Here is a 20686-nt window from a genome sequence, read left to right as displayed (position 1 = left end):
AGAACAAAATGTATCCCAAGTAAATGTTCTAAGAACCTCAAAGCAAGAATTTAGTTTACAGGGAACCAGACTTCCAGCGTATTTAAAAAAAAGTACAAATTCATATTGGAAGAGGCTCACAGAGCTTCATCCTCCAAAATGGACAGTTTCCAGTAAAAGCAACGACAAACAAGTTCTTTTCTTAAAAAAAAAAAAGAAAGAAAACAAACAAAAAAAAAACAAACCCACAAAACAAAGAACTATAGGCAAAAGAAACCACAAAGAGCAGATTAAGTCCTTTGTGACTTCAGATTCCAGAACCATGAGAATCACAACATCAAAGAAGTATACTTAATATATTTCAGTAAGCATTCTGAAAATTATGCTTAAGCTGCAAGAAGATTTTGAAAGGAACAAAGCAGAAGTCCTAGAAATAGAAAATTCAGTAAGTACATTCAGTAAATACATTTATTGAAACCTACTCAAATGCACAGCTACAGAAAGAATTAATGAACTGAAAACCCAAACTGAAGAAATCATCTAAAGTTCAACCTAAAGATAAAAGAGCTACGAAAGATGAAACACAGGATGTTACCTAAAGGATAGACTAATAAAGCAATTTTCAAATTTTTGAAGGAAAAGATCTTATATATTCCATGATCTGTGTGATCTGGATAATGAGGAGAAGGTAAAAAAAAAACATATTCCCAGCCATCCCATCAAAATAAGACTCAGATATATGAGATATATCTCAGAACTAAAGATATTTAAATAGAGCCAGGAGTTTGGCCTAGTGGTAGAGTGCTTGCCTAACATGTATTAAGATCTGGGTTCAGTTTCTCTGTACCACATACTAGAAAAAATTAGAAGTGGTGCTGTGGCTCAAGTGGTAGAGCTCTAGCCTTGAGAAAGCACAAGGACAGTGCTCAGGCTCCGAGTTCAAGTCCCAGGACTGGCAATAAAGAAAGATATTCAAATAGCTTGCTTTTGTTGTTGTTGTTTAAGAAGGGTATTTTACCGTGGACCTCAAGGGGTACACAAATGTTCAATTCATATTTTGTGAGGTCTTAAATAGAATTTAAAATTTTCTATGAAACAACTACTTATACACATTGCAACATTATCTCAAAGTTTAACATGCTCAAATCAATATTAGGTGTCCCATCATAATACTGACTTACAACAGAACAAGTAAATATTAACAGCTTAAACTTAGAAGTGAAGTAAGCCAGACCCAAAGGAACAAAGGCTCAATGGTTTCCCTCATTTGTCATAACCAGTACAAACCTAGGACTCTCCTAGCAGAGGATTACAATAGCTCAAAACCTAGATACATAAGGCCATATAGGATGAGGCCGAATTAATGGAGCTCCAGGACATGGAAACAAGAGCTTAATTACCAGTGACTGTTGTTCTTAATGTACTATTTTTTTCTCTTCTCTTGTGCTGCCCTTTGGTTAATCTCATATTGTTACGGTATCTGACTTTGTTACCTGGTATATTATATATATATATATACATATGTTTATTTGTTTATTTGAAATAGGAGGGGAAAAAGATTAAGGGAGGGGTTGGGGGAGGGAAGTTGGGACAAAAACTTGAGAAGGGGTATATTGTATATATGTTTATTTGTTTATTTGAGATAGGATAGGGAAGGGGGAAACAAGATGAGGAGAGGGGGTAGGGGAGAGAAATGGGGACAAAAACATGAGAAGGGTTATCAATGTTTGTGAAGTAATGCACCTTCTATTTGGCAAATATAACTGTAACCCCTCTATACATTAAAATAAAATTTAAAAATAAATTAATTAATTAAAATAGTGTAAAAGCCCTATTCACAAGACATTATGTTGGAAATGAACTTTACAACTTTGGAGGGGACTGTGGGGGAGGGGAGGTGGGAGAGAAATGAGGGAGGGGGTAACAAGAAATGTACTTATTACTTTATGTAGGTAACTGCAATCTCTCTGTATATCACTGTGACATTAAAATGAAATTAAAAATAAAAAAGAACTTTAACCGTAAAGTAAATGAATAGTATAACCTAAAAATGGATAGGCAATAAATAAATAAATAAAAATAGGTAGACAAAAGAAGTGAAAAGAAACGTACCCTTTATCTGACTTATGTAATGGTAACAACTGCGTACAATACCTTACAATAACAATAAATAATTTTAAATGATACATGAATAAATATCATTTTAGAGTTTTTAGTATTAAAAAGCTAAGTTTGCCAGGAGTTTTGGCCTAGTGGTAGGATGCTTTCCTAGCATGAACGAAGGCCCTGGTTCAATACCTTGGTACCACATATATAGAAAAAGCCAGAAGTGGTGCTGTGGCTCAGTTGGTAGAGCTCTAGTCTTGAGAAAGCCCCAAGGACAGTGCTTAGGCCTTGACCAAAAAAAAAAAAAAAGTTAAGTGTGAAGGAAAGAAAAAAGAAATTATATATGTATATAATATATATTATATAACATGTATTTGAGTACATGTGTGTTATTTAGAAGATCCATATCTCCTAGTAAAAGGCAGAGGCTGCCATCTCTGTGCCTTGCTGTGCATGCAAACATAGATTTCTTAACCTTCCTGTGTCTGTGTTTTCATCCTCTATAAAGCAGAATATCATTAGAATGATTTTTCTACAAGCAATAGAACCCACCTCCAAAGGACTAGACAAGAATGTCCATCATCAAAAGTCCAAAGAGAGATGCACTCCACCAGCCCACCTTCCCTCAAGCTGGCTCCTCTCCAGATCACAACATGGCTGCTTCCTGTCGTGTGTCCTCTGTATAACTATGTACAGAAGCAGAAGGCCCACCTTTTTCTTAATTCTCCGAATTCTCAGCCTTCTCAACACCTTTCTTTGACTAGAATTGTCTCTTGTTTAAGAGCAGGCAGACCCTGTTGAGCATTCTTTGGGAGGCAAAAACTTGTCAGGATCAACCCTGGGGCTGGGGAATGGGGTCATGGGATTAAAGTGCCGAAACGTGGAACTCTATCAGCAAGAAGAAGGAAAGTAATGGCTGTGACTCAGACACCCAGTAATGGGGTAGTGATATGTTTCCCCTGGAGTTGATGTAAAGACAGTATTTAGTAATTCCAGTTGTTGTTGTTTTTTTAATCTGGCCTAAAAGAAGCCTTTTAGTGAGTAGTAGTCTCTCATGAGCTGATTCTTTCTTTCTTTCCCTGGTTTCACTCTGGGCTTCTTCTTTCCCCCATTATTTTTGATTTAAGGAAATGAAACCACACTGCATTAAATAGCAGCCTGCGAAAAGTTACACAGTGACCACCTTCCACTCAGAACTGACCAATTATAGTTGCCCCCTCCCCAGCAGCTAACAAGGTCCATGTCCAACTGCATTTGGAGAAATTGAAACCATGTCGTGAGTAGAGTTCCCTGTCATTTGGTCTTCCTGAGCATTCTCTACCCACTGTCCCATCATTTATCCTGTGCAGTGAGTCTGCTACTGCTTTTGGTAACTGCAGCTTTTCTGTGTTTAGTCACCATCATAATTTACACCTCAAGCTTCTTGGAAGCATATTGTATGATTAAAGTGACTGCACACATAGTTTAGAGTTTCAGACGAGAGCCCTATAATTCACATGCATACACATCATTTTCTGGGGCAAATGGCATAGTTAACACTAGGCCTATGATGATTTTTAAATGCCACATGTCCCAAGCTATAGAAAAGCAAAGAGTCTCCTATATTACATTGCCTGGTGAGCTTCTAAAAACGAACTTCATAGATTTGAAAGGATGGCTTCCTCAAAAATAGTTAAAACTTATTGAAAGCTTAGCAGATAGTTAAAACTAGTTTTAAAAACGTATTGAACGCTTAGCAGAAGCCAAGCACTTTTCTTTGTCCTTTACATTGATTAAATTAGCTTAATTTAATTTAAATGAATTTACTTAATTGGAAGGAAGAAATTGAGACACCATGATTAAGTAACTTAACGATCACAACCATTCAATTGCAAGCTGTCTTGCTGCAAGGCCTAGTTTCTTAACAATATGCACTGTAAAACCTACTTTTAAGAGGTTTCCTAATATAATACAATATGGACTGAACTGATGGATCTGAAAGGGTAGTTCTTCCTCTGCTCCCCATGCCTAAAAAATACACTATCCACCCTCTGTTCTCCATTTTTCCTTCTCTGCTGACTTGGCTCAGCATATGGGCTGCATTTGCCATTTGGGCCTGGAATTGTCTTGATGGGAGAGCTTTAAGTTTTTAAATATAATTCCTGTGACAGAAATATAGCTATTCACATTTTCTGTTTTTTTTGTGTGTGTGTGTCAAATGTGTTCATTTGTATTTCCCATGAGGTTTGTTGATTTCTTCTAAGTCACATTGCAACATCTCCTTGCTACTGCTTTAAATCATAGGGTCTCCAATAAAAGCTTTCATTCTTTTTTTGTGAGCTATTTTATTTATTTATTATTGTAAAGGTGTTGTACAAAAAAGTTACAGTTTCATAAATCAGGTATTTAGTACATTTCTCTTTAAACAGTGTCACCCTCTCCCTCATTTTCTCCCACCTTTCCCGCTCCTGACCAATCCTACCCCAACCCCCCTGGTTGTATAGTTGATTTCGAACCTAGTATCTGGTGAGTATCACTGCTAAATTACTTCACCCTCTGTCTTACCATCTCTGTGCTTCCCCCTCCCCTCCCCAAACCAGATACATTTATATACAAGACAAAGGGCCATTCTAGATATTGACAACTTGTATTTTCTCTTTTTTTTTAATCATAGTTTAATCACAGTTTCTTAATCATAGTTATATTTATTGTTTTATTTTTTCAATAAGTTGATTTATGGCTCCATTGCTTCTTCATTTTTCTTTATCTCCTTCATTCCTTCCTACCTTCAGCAGTACTGAGATTTGAACTTAGGGCTTCATGCTTTCTAGGCTAGCACTCCTTACCTTCAGCCCTGCTTTTCTCTGCTTAGTTTGAAGATGGAGTGGGTTGATTTTTTTCTGCCTCAGCTGGCCTCAATCACAGCCCTCTAGATCTCGGCCTCCTGAATAGCTGGTATTACAAGCAAGAACTTCCAGCACCCAGCCTGTGCTTCAGTTTTCTATTTCATTAATTTCTATTGTGTATTCCTTTCCTTCTATTTTATTTTATTTGTGTTTAATTTACCTTTTCTTTTCATAGTTCCTTAAACTGGAAGATGAGGGCACTGATTTTTATTTAATTAAATTTATTTAATTATTTATTTATTTATTCGTTTTTTGGCCATGTCTGGAGACTGAACTCACGGCCTGAACACTGTTCTTGGGCTTTCCTCAAGGTTAGTGCTCTACCAGTTGAGCCACAGCACCAGTTCTGGCTTTTATTATATATGTGGTACCAAGGAATTGAACCCGGGTCTTTGTGCATGCTAGGCAAGCGCTCTACCATTAGGCCAAACATCCCTGCCCCTTTTATTTTTTAATATTCAAATTTTTTTTTTGCCAGTCCTGGGCTTGAGCTCAGGGCCTGAGCACTGTCCTTGGACTTTCTCAAGATTAGAGCTCTACCACTTGAGCCTCAGCACCACTTCTGGCTTTTTTCTATGTATGTGGTACCGAGGAATCAAACCCGGGTCTTCATGCATGCTAGGCAAGCACTTTAACCACTAGGCCAAACTCCCAGCCCCTAATATTCAAATTTAAAACTAAATTTTCTTTAAAGCACTGCTTTACTACATCTACATATTCTGATATGTTGTGTGTTCATTGTAATTCAAGTAAAATATGTTCTCCTTGCAGTTCCTTCTTTGAACTGTATTGTTTAATTTCCAAATATTTGGCAATATTTCTAGATGTCTCTTTGTTATTGTTTTCTATGATGTTCCAAGAACATACTTTGTACAAATTCTGTCCTTTGAATTCTCTTCTCTTCATCATCCAGCATGTGTTCTATCTTGGTAAATATCCTAAGTGCACTTGAAAGTAAAAAGCATTCTAAACAGATAAAGAATAGTATTATGTTGTAGTTTGGTGTAATCTATAAATGTCAAGTTAAGTTTATTGACAAGTGGTTCAATTTTTTTTTTTTTGGTCAGTCGTGGGGCTTGGACTCTGGGCCTGGGCGCTGCCTTTAGCTCTTCAACTTAAGTCTATCACCCTGCTCCAGGCCTGGGCTTTGTCCCTGAGCTCTTTAGCTCAAGGACAGCCATTGACATACCCCCCTTGAGCCTCAGCACCACTTCCGGTTTTCTAGTAGTTAATTGGAGATAAGTGTCTCCCTGGCTTTAATGCCAGGCTGGCTTTGAACCTCCATCTTCAGATCTCAGCCTCCTGAGTAGCTAGGATTACAGGTATGAGGCACTGCACCCAGCTGATGAGTGCTCCAAATTTTATCTATCCTTCCTAATTTGCTAGCTATTTAACTACTACTGAGGTGTATTGTGAACTCCAATCATAATTGTGGATCTATTTGTTTTTTTCTATTTTGATCCATATATATTTTGAAGCCAATTACAAATTTAGAATAATCGTCTTTCTTCTTGTTTTCTTTTTGCACAATGAAATGTTCTTGTCTACCCTAGTAATAGCTTCTTGCTCAAAAAGTACTTAGTCCAAGTCTATTTCATCTGTTATTAACTGTAAATATATCAGTTCTTCAAGGTCTCTGATCCTTCCAGCTATAGTAGCTAATGCTAAGCCCATTTGATGACTATTTTATTCTGATACTGTATGTTTGGTCCTAAAAAAAAATAAATCTATTTTATTCTTCTTCACTTTTTCAGTTCTCTTCTGAATACTCAATCTTTTCACTCATTGCATCCATTTCTCCCACTAAAGTTAAAAACATACGCATGTAAAACCATTGTTTTATGCCCCCTCCCCACCTACTAATTCCAATCACTATGTAATCTCTAGTTTTCTACTCACCACAGTCTTGATTATGAAACCTATATACCACATTTCATAATGCTCCCTATATTCTAGTGATTGTACATAAAAGAATAGTGATGATTGAAGTATGGTATTTAGTTTTGTTTGGGTTGGTTGGCTTTTCCAGAGGGCATACCTCTTTCCTCAGTCCTTCTCTCTTGGCAACTGGAGTGATGACCTGATCTTCATATTTGTTTTAGAGTATTATAAAGCTGGATATGGGTCGTAGGCTTCATAAAATTGAAATTGCATGTGATCAAGCCCAATTTGCAGCCTCTCAAGTCACAGCCTTTCTGTGTTTTCAGTAACTGAAGGGGCTACAGTTTCATACATTTTTGATTCATCTTCAGTTGTGTCTGGAATCCAGACACTCAGGAATGCATAGGACTAAATGATTTCACTCTACAGCCTTTGCTGTTACCTTCCTGGAAAAAGACAGGAGGAAGGTTGCTGTGCCTTGTATTTGGTCCAATCTTTCTAGGGCTTTTTCAACTCTAACTTATCTTGACAGTCCTACTTGGCTCAAAGCCCTGCTCATTTCCTTGACCCTGTCAAGTTTCTCTATGGGACCAACTTATTCTAGACAAGAAAGCTGGCCTTGGTATAGAAGCTGCCTTGGCTCTGCTTATTTATAAAGGACTCTTTCTCTCTGAAATTCAGTTAGTCAAGGCTTCCTTGTGTGAACACCGGTTTTCCTTAGACCCATAGAAAACACTTTCAAAAAATGTTTTCTTGCTTTTTCCTTGGGGAAAAAAAGATCTTTCATGTTCTTTATCCTCAAAGCAGAAACTCCAACAAACCCTGAGTTCTCAACATTTATTTTAAACTGATTTCCCAACCACAGAATAAGAAAAGATTGCAAACTCACATTTAGGCAAGGGAGCAAAAGCAATACAATATATTCACAAAAGAAGGTTGAATGGCTAATAAATTAATAAAGTTAAAGCAAATGAAGAAGTTTTGACATCTGGATGGGCATAAGCAAAAAATTCTATATTAATTATTTTTCAATCAATTATTCAAAATTCTCTTGGGCTATGAAATACATATCTCCTCATGGGAATAATTCTATTGACAGTTTCCCATTGGCCCTTCGAGCCCCCATGTTTTTTTTTATTATCTTGAAGTAGTTGTACAAAGGGGTTTCATTTCAGCTTGTCAGTTTATGAGTGCAATGCATTTTATGAGAGCAATGTCATCCCTTCCCTGAGCTCTCTTTCTGCAACATCCTACCCCTATTCAAACAGGTTAACTTGTATGTCACACTAATCTGCTTTGGTAAATTTAATCTAGGAATACTTCTACAAATTCCACAGTAGTTAATGAAAATTTTCTCCAGTTAAGTTTCTGGTAATAAGCTGCAATAAGGGTCTCTGGCACAGTATTACAGCCTGGCAATCTTAACAAAATAGTGTATGCTCATTCCATGTAGCCACCTAAATACCTAGGGTTGTCACTGCCTAGCCTATAAACTGAGGGGGTAGGGAGGGATACAAAACAACAATTTATTTCCTTAAAGCTCTACAGGCTACAAATCCAAAATCAAAGTCCTGGCTGATTGGTTTCTAGTGAGCCTTTCTTATTGGCTGGTCTATGCTGTGCCCTCACGTGGGCTTTCCTCCGTGTGTGCATATGCTGAATATGGTCTCTTGTAAGGAAATTAACCTTTTGGTGTCAAGGCCTCACCTTTGTGACCTCAGTTAACTTTAATTATGTCCTTAATTGTGGCATCTGTAAAGTCAGCCACATTGGTCTGGATTTAGGGCTCCAGTCTAGAAATTTAGGAGGAAATTAACATATTCAGTCTGAAACAAAAAGGTATTTATGGATTCTACTGTTTGGCTCATGGTGTCATTCTTTTTCTACTTTTATTCTGTAATCCTTCTTCTTTCACAAAGATAGCCACACTTGTGTACCACATTATAATATATGAAACATCAACTTGTGGTTTGTGGCATACACTTTCATCTCAGGAAACATAGGTTTGTGTTGTCTTCAAAATAACTTGTGGTTCAATTACTACAAAATGAAATTCTGAAAGAAAGTTTTTGGGGTTTTTTTCCCCTAAAATATAGTATGGGTCAGTTCTGTTCAGAGAGAAACAAAATTACTCTTTCCTTTAACTTAATTTATTCTACTCCTGAAAGATGGCCTCAGCAAATATTCCTGGAACATTTTCAATTCTAACTCTTCTAAACAAAGACATGTTGTTTTTGTCAAAACTCCAGCAGTTGTGAAATAAAAAAAATCTATCTTCAGAGTCACTTTCCTTGTCAGGTACTGGCCCCTTCTCTTCTCAGGGTAAGGGCTAAGCAAGACATTATAAGGGCAATGTAAGCTGGCTTGTAGAAACAAATGTAGGCTGAATCTTGTTATTTACTAGCTGTTTGACCTTTGTCCAGCTATGTGGATCTTTTTACATGTGGTTGCTCATACTGAGATTGAATTCAGGGCCTCAAGCTCTGCCTTTGTTTTATCACTCAAGGTTGATCCTCTACCACTTGGGTCACACCTCCACTTCCAGCTTTTAGGAAGTTAATTGGATGTAAAAGTCTCAAGAAGTTTTCAAGCAGACTTCAAACCATGATCTCAGCCTGCTGAGTGGCTTGGATTACAGGCATGAGCTGCCAGCACCTAGCTATGTGGGTCTTTAAAGCATCAGTCGCCTAGGAATACTTATTCCTAGGTTGATTTTTCTTTTTGCCAGCCCTGGGGCTTGAACACAGGGCCTGAACATTGTCCTTGGGCTTTCTCAAGGCTAGAGCTCTACCACTTCAGCCACAGCACCACTGCCAGCTTTTTCTATGTATGTGGTACTGAGGAATCAAACCTGGATCTTTATGCACACTAGGCAAGAACTCTACCACTAGGCCAAATTCCTGGCCCCCTAGTTGAATAATTGATGAGCAATAATCTTACCCAAGCACACTGTTGGGTATAAAGCTCTAACTATAAAAGGGCTCTGCTATCCCAGAGCTTGACATGGGGCTATGTAAACATATTTCAGAAGGTAATTTTGCAAGGATTCAGTAAGTGTTCTTAGTTCCAACTGTACACTAGAATCACCTGAGAAGCCTTTATCCAAATGCTGGCATTACATGCATTTAATATCTACAACTTTTTATATGTCACTAATACCTCAATAAGGCAGATTAAAACTTGTTGAGAGTAGATGTCATGTTAAATATTGCTATAAAGAAAAGGCATGGGGAAAGTTCTAAAGATGGTAGGCATATTCATTACCTTTATTGTGGTCAGGTTCTATGAGTATGTGCATATGCTCAAACTCATTATATACATTAAATATGTGAAGTTTTCATGCCATTATACTTCAATAGAGCATTGGAAAGGCATTTTGTTATGTGGTTCTGGGGATTCAGGTCAGAGCCTTGCATGTGGTAGGTTGGGACTCCTTTGCCTTGAAATAGTGCCTCAGGCTGGGTGCTGTAGTCCTAGCTACCAAGGGGGCTGAGATCTGAGAATAGCAATTTAAAGCCAGCCAGGGCATAAAAGTCTGTGAGACTTTTATCTCCAAATAATAATCAGAAAACTGGAAGTGACACAGTGGCTCAAGTGGTTGAGCATTAGACTTGAGCTGAAGAGCTAGGGACAGCTGTTAGGCCCAGAGTTCAAGCCCCACAACCAACAAAAAAAATAGTGCCTCAGCATGTAACTCATGTTGACCTTGATCCTCTTGCTGCAGGCTTCTGAGAGCTGAAGTTACAGATGAGTACCACCACATCCAACTACAAAAGGAGTTAAAAATAAATACTGGTTCCCAACATTGCAACCCTGCCCAGGACCAATGGTTTAGAAATTTATAGATGGAACTCGCCCCTAGGTATCTCTTTAACACTCCCCAGGAACTCTTACATGCTGTCAGAGTTGAGATAATAAGTAGATAAAGCAATAAAATACAATAAGAATATTTATAAGCTAAAGAATCTACTGGATCTAGACAAATTCCAAGTTGTAGTGTCCAAAGGAAAAGAGAGCTGAAGCTACTATCAATCTCTTTAAAATTAAAAATATCTAAGAAGAGATAGAGAGTTATAGAAGATAAGGTCTGAAGACATGGATGAGGATGGAGAGTTTGGTGCAGGTCAAATAGTTCCCATGCGATTTGATTTGTGTTTTATAAGATTTATTCTGGCTGGTGTTTGGGGAACCCACTGCATTTGGGATAGAGGCCGTTAGCAAGGTGTTGCTGGGATCCAAATAGAAGCTGATGGTGGATTGTACCAGGGTGCTCACAGGGAAGGTGATGAGAATTAGACAGACTATACAGCTTTTTCAGGTGGTAGTAGGCATCTGTGGCTTATGCCTGTAATTCTAGCTACACGAGGCTGAGATCTAGGAATTATGGTTCGAAGCCAGCCTACACAGGAAAGTCCATGAGACTTATCTCCACTTAACTAAGTAACAACAACAACAAAACTGGAAGTAGTGTTGCTGTAGCTCATGTGGTAGAGTGCTCTTCTTGAGCACAAAAAGCCCATGCCCTGAGTTCAAGCCCCCAAATCGGCAAACACACACACACACACACACACACACACACACACACAAGCGTAAATAGCACTTAATGGTATATTGAGTATAAGGCAAAGATGACTCCAGAGAGTTTGCACTAAGCAAATTTGGAAATCCACCATTGATGTACCATCAATGCAAATGGGAAAAATCACAATAATTATTCAAATAAATGTATTCTATCCCCATACAAAGGAAAAATAATCAATAGGTCAACTCTAATTTACATGAGACATTAATAGGAGTTTTTTGTTGCTTTATTAGCAAATATTTATTGCATCTGTGGTGTGCTGAGCTTTGTGGTAGGTCTTCAAAATCCAAAGATGAAGTCATTTTATCCTTGAGACTACCAGGAATGGAATGAAACAGAAGTGGGAACTTGCAAGGTCTCAATAGGACTGCCTTTTGGGGATATTTTCTTGGAGGCAAGGAATCCTGATCTAATTTACTAAAATGAATTAGGTAACCACTCTCTTACTAGCTGTGTGGTCTTGGGCATATTGAAACTTTGTGGATGTTAATATTCTAATTGATCTATCAAGGATAATGGATACTTTAGTCATTATTAATTTCTTCACTCAGTAATGCTTATAAAATTGTAAATTGTCCAAGTGTAAAAAGCAGGCCTCATTGGTCTGTAAAAGAAATGATGGAAAATTCAATTTCACTCTCCAGATACACCATATGAATAATTGGTTACTTGAACATTTTTGGTCATCACATCTTTTTCTGAGATGGGAAAGAAGTCTCTGTCTTTGCAAGTTTGGTTTTGATCTGGCTCCTGTCAAGGATCATATATCAAGTCTACTCAGAAACAAAGGTTCCTCAATTGTGTGACACTGGTTTTACACAAATAGGTTATCTTCTGCCATACCTTTAGCCTGTCATGAGCTGAAGGATTGAACATCATGATGTAGACAATAGGCATGTGTTTTCCTCAATGCCAGTTCTCACAAAACCTTAAATGCAATCGACCCTGACTTATCTGATTTCTCCTCACCACTGGGACAAAAATACCTGGGATAGATCAAACTAAAGAAGGGGTTGTTTTAAGCTCGTGGTTTTAGGGGTTTCAGCCGCAGGTGGCCTGCTCTATTCGTTTGGGGCCAGCAGTGAGGCAGAACATGGTCACTAAGAGGGTATGAAGGAGTGAAGCTCCTCACCTCATGATAGCAAAAGAGAAATGGGAAAGGGGCAGCTCACCAGTAATTCCCTTCAAGGGCAGGCCCAGAGTAACCTGACTCCCCTCCAGAGGGCCCCAACTTAACAAGAGCATCACAAGCTGGAGACAAAAAGCCTTCAATAGATGAGACTTTGAGGGATGCTTTGAAACCAGAGCTCATGATCAAGAAACACACCAGTGTTCTTTTTTTTTAATATATAGATACAGGATATTTTATTTTATTTTTTTATATTTTTATTGTAATTAATAAAAGGGTTACATGATATTTGCCAGATAGAGGTGCATTAATTCACATACATTGATACCCTTTCACATGTCTTGGTACACATTTCCCTCCCCCCACCCACCACCCACTCCCCGTATTGGTTTTCCCCCCTTCCCTATCAAGTGTCAGATAACCAAATACAAATAAATTCAATATATCAGATAACAAAGTGAGATACTATACCAATATGAGATAACCAAGGGACAGCAAAGGAGATGAGGGATAACATAGTACAATAAGGACAACAATCATTCGTTATATAGCTTTTGTTTCAATATCCTGGAGGTCCTTTCAATTAGCTTCATACTATATGGCCTTATGTATCAAGGTTTTGCTCTATTGGAGATCTCTGCTAATAGAGCCCAAGGTTTCTACTGATTATGACGAATGAGGGAAATCATTGAGCCTAAGTTCCTTTGAGTCTGGCTTACTTCACTTAATATGATTTTTTCTAAGTCTTTCCATTTCCTAACAAATGGGGCGATGTCATTCTTTCTGACAGCAGCATAGAATTCCATTGTGTACAAATACCACAACTTGTTGATCCACTCATCAACTGAGGGACATCTAGGTTGGTTCCATATCTTTGCTATGGTGAATAATGCTGCAATGAACATCGTTGTGCTAGTGGATTTAGTATGCCCTAGATTCTGGATGGTTGGGTAAATGCCAAGTAGTGGAATTGTTGGGTCATAGGGAAGTTCTATGTTTAGCCTTTTGAGGCACTGCCATACTGCTTTCCATAGTGGTTGAATGAGTTTTCACTCCCACCAACAGTGTAGTAGTGATCCCTCCTGGCCACATCCCCTCCAGCATCTGTTGTCATTCGTTTTCCTGATCCTGGCCATTCTAACTGGAGTGAGGTGGAATCTTAGAGTTGTTTTGATTTGCATTTCTTTTATGACCAGAGATGTGGAGCATTTCTTCATGTGTCTATAGGCCATTTTTGTTTCTTCTTCAGAGAAGGCTCTCTTTAAGTCTTTGGCCCATTTTTTAATGGGATGGTTGTTACTTTGGAGATTAGTTTTGGAGTGATTCAATTTTTTGAGTTGTTGATATATTTTAGATATGAGGCCTTTGTCCGTTGTTTGGTTGGTGAAGATCTTCTTCCACTCTGTAGGCTTCCTAATTAATTTACTAGCTATGTCCTTTGCCATACAAAAGCTCTGCAGTTTAATGCAGTCCCACTTATCCAGCCTTTCTCTGATTTGTTGTGATTCTTGGTCCTTATTAAGGAAGTTTCGACCTGTGCCAAGGAGACCTAGTGTATCTCCTATTCCTTCTTGTAAAGTTTTCAGAAAATAAAGTACCTAGGAATTAGCTTAACTAAGAATGTAAAGGACCTTTTTGATGAAAACTTTAAAACCCTAAAAAAGGAAATTAAAGCAGAACTAAGGAAATGGAAAAACCTCCATGCTCCTGGATTGGAAGAATCAACATTATGAAAATGACAATCTTGGCAAGGGCTATCTACAAATTCAATGCAATACCCATCAATATCCCAATGGCATTCTTTAAAGAAATAGAAGAGGCAATTCAAAATTTCATATGGAATAATAAAAGACCCCGTATAGCAAAAACACTTCTTAGCAGAAAGAACAGCGCTGGAGGAATTTCAATTCCAAACTTTAGACTCTATTACATGGCTATAATTCTCAAAACAGCTTGGTACTGGCACAAGAACAGGCCTGAAGACCAATGGAATAGAACTGAGGACCCAGATATTAAACCACAGACCTATGGCCACCTAATCTTTGACAAGGGAGCCAAAAAAATAGAATGGAAGAAAGACAGCCTCTTCAACAAGTTGTGCTGGCAGAACTGGCTAAGCACCTGCAGAAAACTAAAGTTGGATCCTTCTTTGTCACCTTGCACTAGAATTAACTCCAAATGGATCAAAGACCTGGAGGTAAAAGCTGACACCAGTGTTCTTATGGGCCGCTAAGAACCAGTGTCAATCACAGCCAGCATGGTGCCTGGTAAACACGGCTGTATCTCCAAGGTACGTGGCACCCAGAGGCTCACCTGTAGTTCCCCAAACCAGTGGTCTAGGTGGAGGTCACAGTCCTCCAGGACCTGCCAAAGCAGGTGGCCTGAGTTCAACTAAGAGAGTTAAACTGACAACAGAGGGACAAGAGTGGCCCTCTTTCCTCTCTTCCCACAGCATGGAGCAGCTCCTGTATAGTGGTCATTGTGTTACACCCTGTACTGAGCAAAAGGTGGAAAAACCTCTACCTTCACAGAGCTTATTTTTCTGTCAAAGGACACAGACTTTTTTTACATGCTAGTTATAAATGCTAGCGTGAAAAATGACAAAGCCGAGACATGGTAAGGAAAGCAGCAGTACAATCTGACTGAGGTTGTAAGGACTTAAATTTACCAGAAGCTGCATGCATTACTTTGGCTTTCACTTACAAATCATTCAGCTTTATGAAAGCCAATTAGGTCAATGTTGACATGTGACTACTTCAGCACCAAGGTGGAAAGACCACAGTGCAGCTAGCTCCTTGATGGAATGGTAGGCCTACAGGGCCTAGAAATCATCTCCCTACTCCTCCAAGTTTGCTGGTTAATAATAGGAATGACTTATGCATCATTTATACAATTTTTGTGCTATGAGTACTTTGTAGCAATTGTTTTGTATTTGTTCAGCCTATGCTGTTTTTATGTGACCTGTGAGCTAAAGTTAGTTTTATACTTGTGTGTGTGTGTGTGTGTGTGTGTGTGTGTGTGTGTGTGTGTGTGTGTGCCAGTAATGAGGCTTGAACTCTGGACATGGAGCTCTTAGTTGACATTTTTTTATTATTCAAGGCTGGTGCTCTATCACTTGAACCAGGCTTCTGACCTTTTTACTGGTTGATTGGAAATAAGAGATAAGACTTTTCCTGTCCAGACTTTCTGAATTTAAAAGGTGATCCTTCATCCTAGCTACTCAGGAGGCTGAGAGCTGAGGACTGAGGTTCAAAGCTAGCCCGGGCACTAAAAAGTCTATGAGATTCTTATCATCAATTAATCACCAGAAAACTGGAAGTGGCACTGTGACTCCAGGAGTAGGGCCTTAGCCTTGAGCTGAAGAACTCAGGGACAGTGCCCAGGCCCAGAGTTCAAGTCCCATGATGGGGGGGGGAAGGGGGGGAAACAGTTTTCCAATCCCAGCCTCCTGAGTACCTAGAATTACAGACAAGAGACACCAACACCTGACATTTCTGTACTTTTAAGTGCTTTTAAAAAAGAATTAAGAAGACTATACTTTCAGGGATCATTTCTATAGTGTGTTACTAGAGGAACTCCTTCGATTATGTAGCATACTGTCATAGGCACAGGCAAAAAATTCCTGCACTGAATCCCAGGGTCACAACAGATTGGAGAGAGACTCGATAAATGGGACTACCTAAAAATAAAAAGTTTCTGCACAGATAAAAGCATAGCCACTAAAGTAGAAAGACAGCCAACCAACTGGGAAAAGATATTTACCAATAATACATCAGACAAGTGCTTAATATTCAGTATCTACAGGGAACTCAAGAAACTAATCCCCCCAAACCCAACAAACCAATCACTAAATGGGCAAAGGAACTAAAGAGAGATTTATCAAAAGAAGGGGTTAAAATGGCAGAAAAGCATACAAGAAAATGCTCATCATCCATGGTCATAAATAAATGCAAATAAAAACAACCCTAAGATACCACCTTACCCCAACAAGAATGGCCAAGATTTTGAACTCAGACAATGACAGTTGCTGGAGGGGTTGTGGAGAAAAGGAACCCTACTACACTGCTGGTGGGATTGTGAGCTAGTTCAGTCACTCTGGAAAGCAGTGTGGAGGTTTCTTAAAGAACTGAAAATAGACCTTCCCTATGATCCCGCCATACCACTTCTGGGCATCTACCCTGAACATCATAACCCAAGATATGATAAGGACACCTGCTCAGCTATGTTCATCTCTGCACTATTCACAATAGCCAGGTGATGGAAACAATCCAGATGCCCTACTGCAGATGAATGGATATAGAAAATGTGGTATATATACACAATGGAATTCTACATAGCCAATACACAAGATAAAATAATGGCATTTGCAGGAAAGTGGATGAATCTAGAATGAATCATGTTGAGTGAGACAAGTCAAGACCAAAGGAACAAAAGGTGCATGGTATCCTTAATATGTGGCTATCAGATGCAAACAGTACAAAAATGAGTACTCAATATTTGTGTGCCCAATGCTATGGACATGGTATTGCAAATATAAACACAACTACATAGACATAAAAATCTATGACTGTATAGATATAATGTTTCATTACATAGATTAATATGTATCTATAACATACAAACCCTCAGCCCAATTTTAATTATGTTCTAAAATCTAAGTGCCAGTGATTGTATATAGAGACTCCTTTCTTGAATATTTGTTTGTTAAATATGCCATTTGAAATATGATGTAAAAATCAATGTTAATAAATTCTTTAAAAAAGAATTAGGGAAGGGAAGGGGAAAAACAAGATGATGAGACAAAGAACAAAGAATGAACTAATGTAACAGCAATATTCACAAGACCATGTGTTAGAAATGAACCTTACAACTTGGGAGGGGTTGGGGGAAGAAAAGTGGGGGAAGAACATGGGAAGGGGTAACAATGTTCAAGAAGTAATGTACTTACTACCTTATGAATGTAACTGTAACCCCCCTATACATCATCCTGCTGATAAAAAAAAAGTTTTTAAAAGGAAGAGGAAGAGTGGGAGGAGAATGTATAGAGCCTGAAATATTTCCTATCTGGTTCTTTACAAAAAGTGTCTCCTACCTAGGGGAATAAATAAACTCCACATATAAGTGGTTCTGCACTATGACAGGTTGTTTCTTACTACTTAATGGTTTAATGCGGGCATTCTTGGTTGACAGGAGGCTCTTCTGCTTTCCAGAAAAATGCATCCAGGCTTCTTAGATCTTGAGTCTCCAGCATGAGACAAAAGGATTGACCCAGCTGGACAATGGCTCCTAAAGGTATTCTCACTTCTTTGCTTCCTCTATAAAAGGGAAAGAACGAGCCCGGCGCTGGTGGCTCACACCTGTAATCCTAACTACTTGGGAGACTGAGATCGGAGGATCAGGGTTCAGAGCCAGCCCAGGCACTAAAGTCCATTAGACTCTTACCTCCAATTAACCACCAGAAAACTGGAAGTGGCACTGTGACTCAAGTGGTAGAGCTCTAGCCTTGAGCTGAAGAGCTCAGAGACAGCACCCAGGCCCAGAGTTCAAGCCCCACTACCAAAACAAGGGGAGGGGGAGAACATATTTGTTTTGAATGGGTTGATTACATGTGTGCATAGACATTGTTACTTTTTAAAATTATGTGTTCTTAATTTTAGTGGAACATCTATATCTTACTTACAAGAAGATTTTCTTTTCCAGAAATGAGTTGTTCCTGTCAAGTTTGAAAGAGCGCTTTAACCTTATAATTAAGAAGAAACCAAACAAGTGTTGATTTGTGACAATAACAACATTTTCAGAGGCTGGTAGCTCATACCTGTAGTCCGAGCTACTGAGGAGGTTGAGAATGGGAGGATCAGAGTTCAAGGCTACTTCGGACAGAAATGTTAGCAAGACCCTTTCTCCATCTATAGTTGTACAGAGAAATGGCAGAGATTTGGAGGGCTATGCTGCCAGCCCAGCCCAGACAGAAAAGATCTTAATCGCCACAGCAGGGAAGCTGAACACTGTGGCATGTTCCTGTGATCCCAGCCATAATGGGATCACGTCGTCACCAAGCGATGATGGCATCATAAGCAGATCGCCTGTGATCCTATTCTAACATCACCAGTGAGCCATGGCTCAGGAATACTGTGCCAGGCTATCATGACACCCTGAGTTTAAAACCCTCAGTACCACAGAGAGACAGACAGACAGAAAGGGGGCAGGGGAAACACCCCACAATAACAAAACCCTCTCTAGTACAAATCAGGTCACATGTGTAGTTCTCCCGGGTGACAGTCTCCGATGAGAGAAGAAGAAAGCAAAATGCCCCTCCAGAATTGTCGGATGAAATTCTCCTGTCACTGCAGCTCTGCACAATTTTTCTTACACAAACTGCAGTTATGGAAAGCATTGGACTAATGCTTATGTAAAACCATGGTGCCTCATTTGCTCAGTGTCTTCTAGACTAAACAACAGATGCTAGTAAAGAAGCAGATTGAGAATTAGAAAGAAAAAAAAAGAGTCATAGACCATAATACCTTATTTGTAGCACCCACCCCTCGCTCTCAATGTGCAAATATGATTTAAACAGCTCCTTTCTTATAGGAGTCAATCACAGTAAGAGAATCAGGAAGAAGGAAGGAAAGAAGGAAGGAAGGAAGGAAGGAAGGAAGGAAGGAAGGAAGGAAGGAAGGAAGGAAAAGGAAACTAAACAAAATTTTACATGGAAGACAGAAAAATAGTCATGAGTAGAGGCATTTTACAAAAGCAAGGTTTTCCTTGTTATCTCAGCCTATGAGGAACACAGAGTCTGCTGTACAGGCAAAGCACAGTGGCAAAAGGGGACACTGTATCTTGATAATAACCATTATGCTATCTTTCCACTCTTTTATTAGTTGTAGTATTCAGCTAGAATTTTAATATTTTAAAAATCTCTAAGAGATGACTATTTATCTTTCCTTTTGCCTTTTGACATAGTAAAATCAATACATTCTTATTATAAGTAAGACATTAGAGACTCTTTTTAAGGAGAAAAACCAGCACTCTAGCATTTCCATTCATTTCCATTCCCTAGAAGCAATTGTGGCTCTCATTTCCTTAAGAAGCCTGTCTGAAATATCATCTGCGTGTTGAGTTCACGTTGCCATGATGGCCCCAAGATGTCACCAAGTTCTCGACATGCCCTCCTCCTTTACTAGGTTTACTGGCTCTCTGAGGCCAGCTCTCTCACCATGCTGGCCATAGGCAAAATCACAAAATGAGGCGGTTCTCCTGGAAACATTCACTCATTTTTCTGAGCCCTCTTCAAATCCCCTCCCTTCTAGGGACCTCCTGTGCCCTGAACCACCATCACCAGACCTATCCTCAAGCCACTCAGACTTGCACAATTAGTAGTCTGTGTTCATGAGATTTGCCTACACCATTTACTTCCTCAAATACAATGATAAGTCAGTTCAGGCTAGATTGAGAATGAAGTATCTAAATGATACTTTAAATATCTAAGGGACATTTCCCTCTCTCTTTTTATTTTTTCACCATTTGTGGGGCTTTCTATCCCTGAGCTTTTTTGCTCCACTAGCACTCTGCCACTTGAGCCACAGTGCCACTTCCAGGTTTCTCTGAGTAGTTTATTGGAGATAGAGTCTCATGAACTTTTTTTTTATTGTAATTAGTAAAAGGGTTACATGATATTTGCCAGATAGAAGGTGCATTCATTCACATACATTGATACCCTTTCACATGTCTTGGTACCCCCCCCACACCCCCCACCCGTCTTGGTTTTCCCCCCTTCCCTATCAAATTTCAAATATCCAAATACAAATAAATTCAATATATCAGATAACAAAGTGAGATACTATACCAATATGAGATAACCAAGGGACACCAAAGGAGATGAGAGACAACATAGTACATTAAGGACAACAATCATTCATTATATGGCTTTTGTTTCACTATCCTGGAGGTCCTTTCAATTAGCTTCACATTATATTTCCTTATGTATCAAGATTTTGCTCTATTGCAAATCTCTGCTAGTAGAGCCCAAGGTTTCTACTGATTATGACGAATGAGGGAAACCATTGAGCCTAAGTTCCTTTGAATCTGGCTTACTTCACTCAACATGACCTTTTCTAAGTCTTTCCA

At 38.9% G+C, this 20686-nt stretch overlaps 1 pseudogene; it reads left to right on the top strand.

The window, feature by feature from the left end:
* The first annotated feature begins 16090 nt into the window (after positions 1-16090).
* Positions 16091-16166, top strand: LOC150067163 (small nucleolar RNA U3; annotated as a pseudogene).
* Positions 16167-20686: the final 4520 nt, after the last annotated feature.

This window comes from Megascapheus bottae, chromosome 2 (assembly GCF_031878675.1).
Source record: "Megascapheus bottae isolate mThoBot1 chromosome 2, mThoBot2.hap1, whole genome shotgun sequence".
NCBI lineage: Eukaryota > Metazoa > Chordata > Mammalia > Rodentia > Geomyidae > Megascapheus > Megascapheus bottae.
The sequence above is the reverse complement of the archived record's forward strand: the minus strand, read 5'-3'. Positions and strand labels throughout refer to the sequence as shown.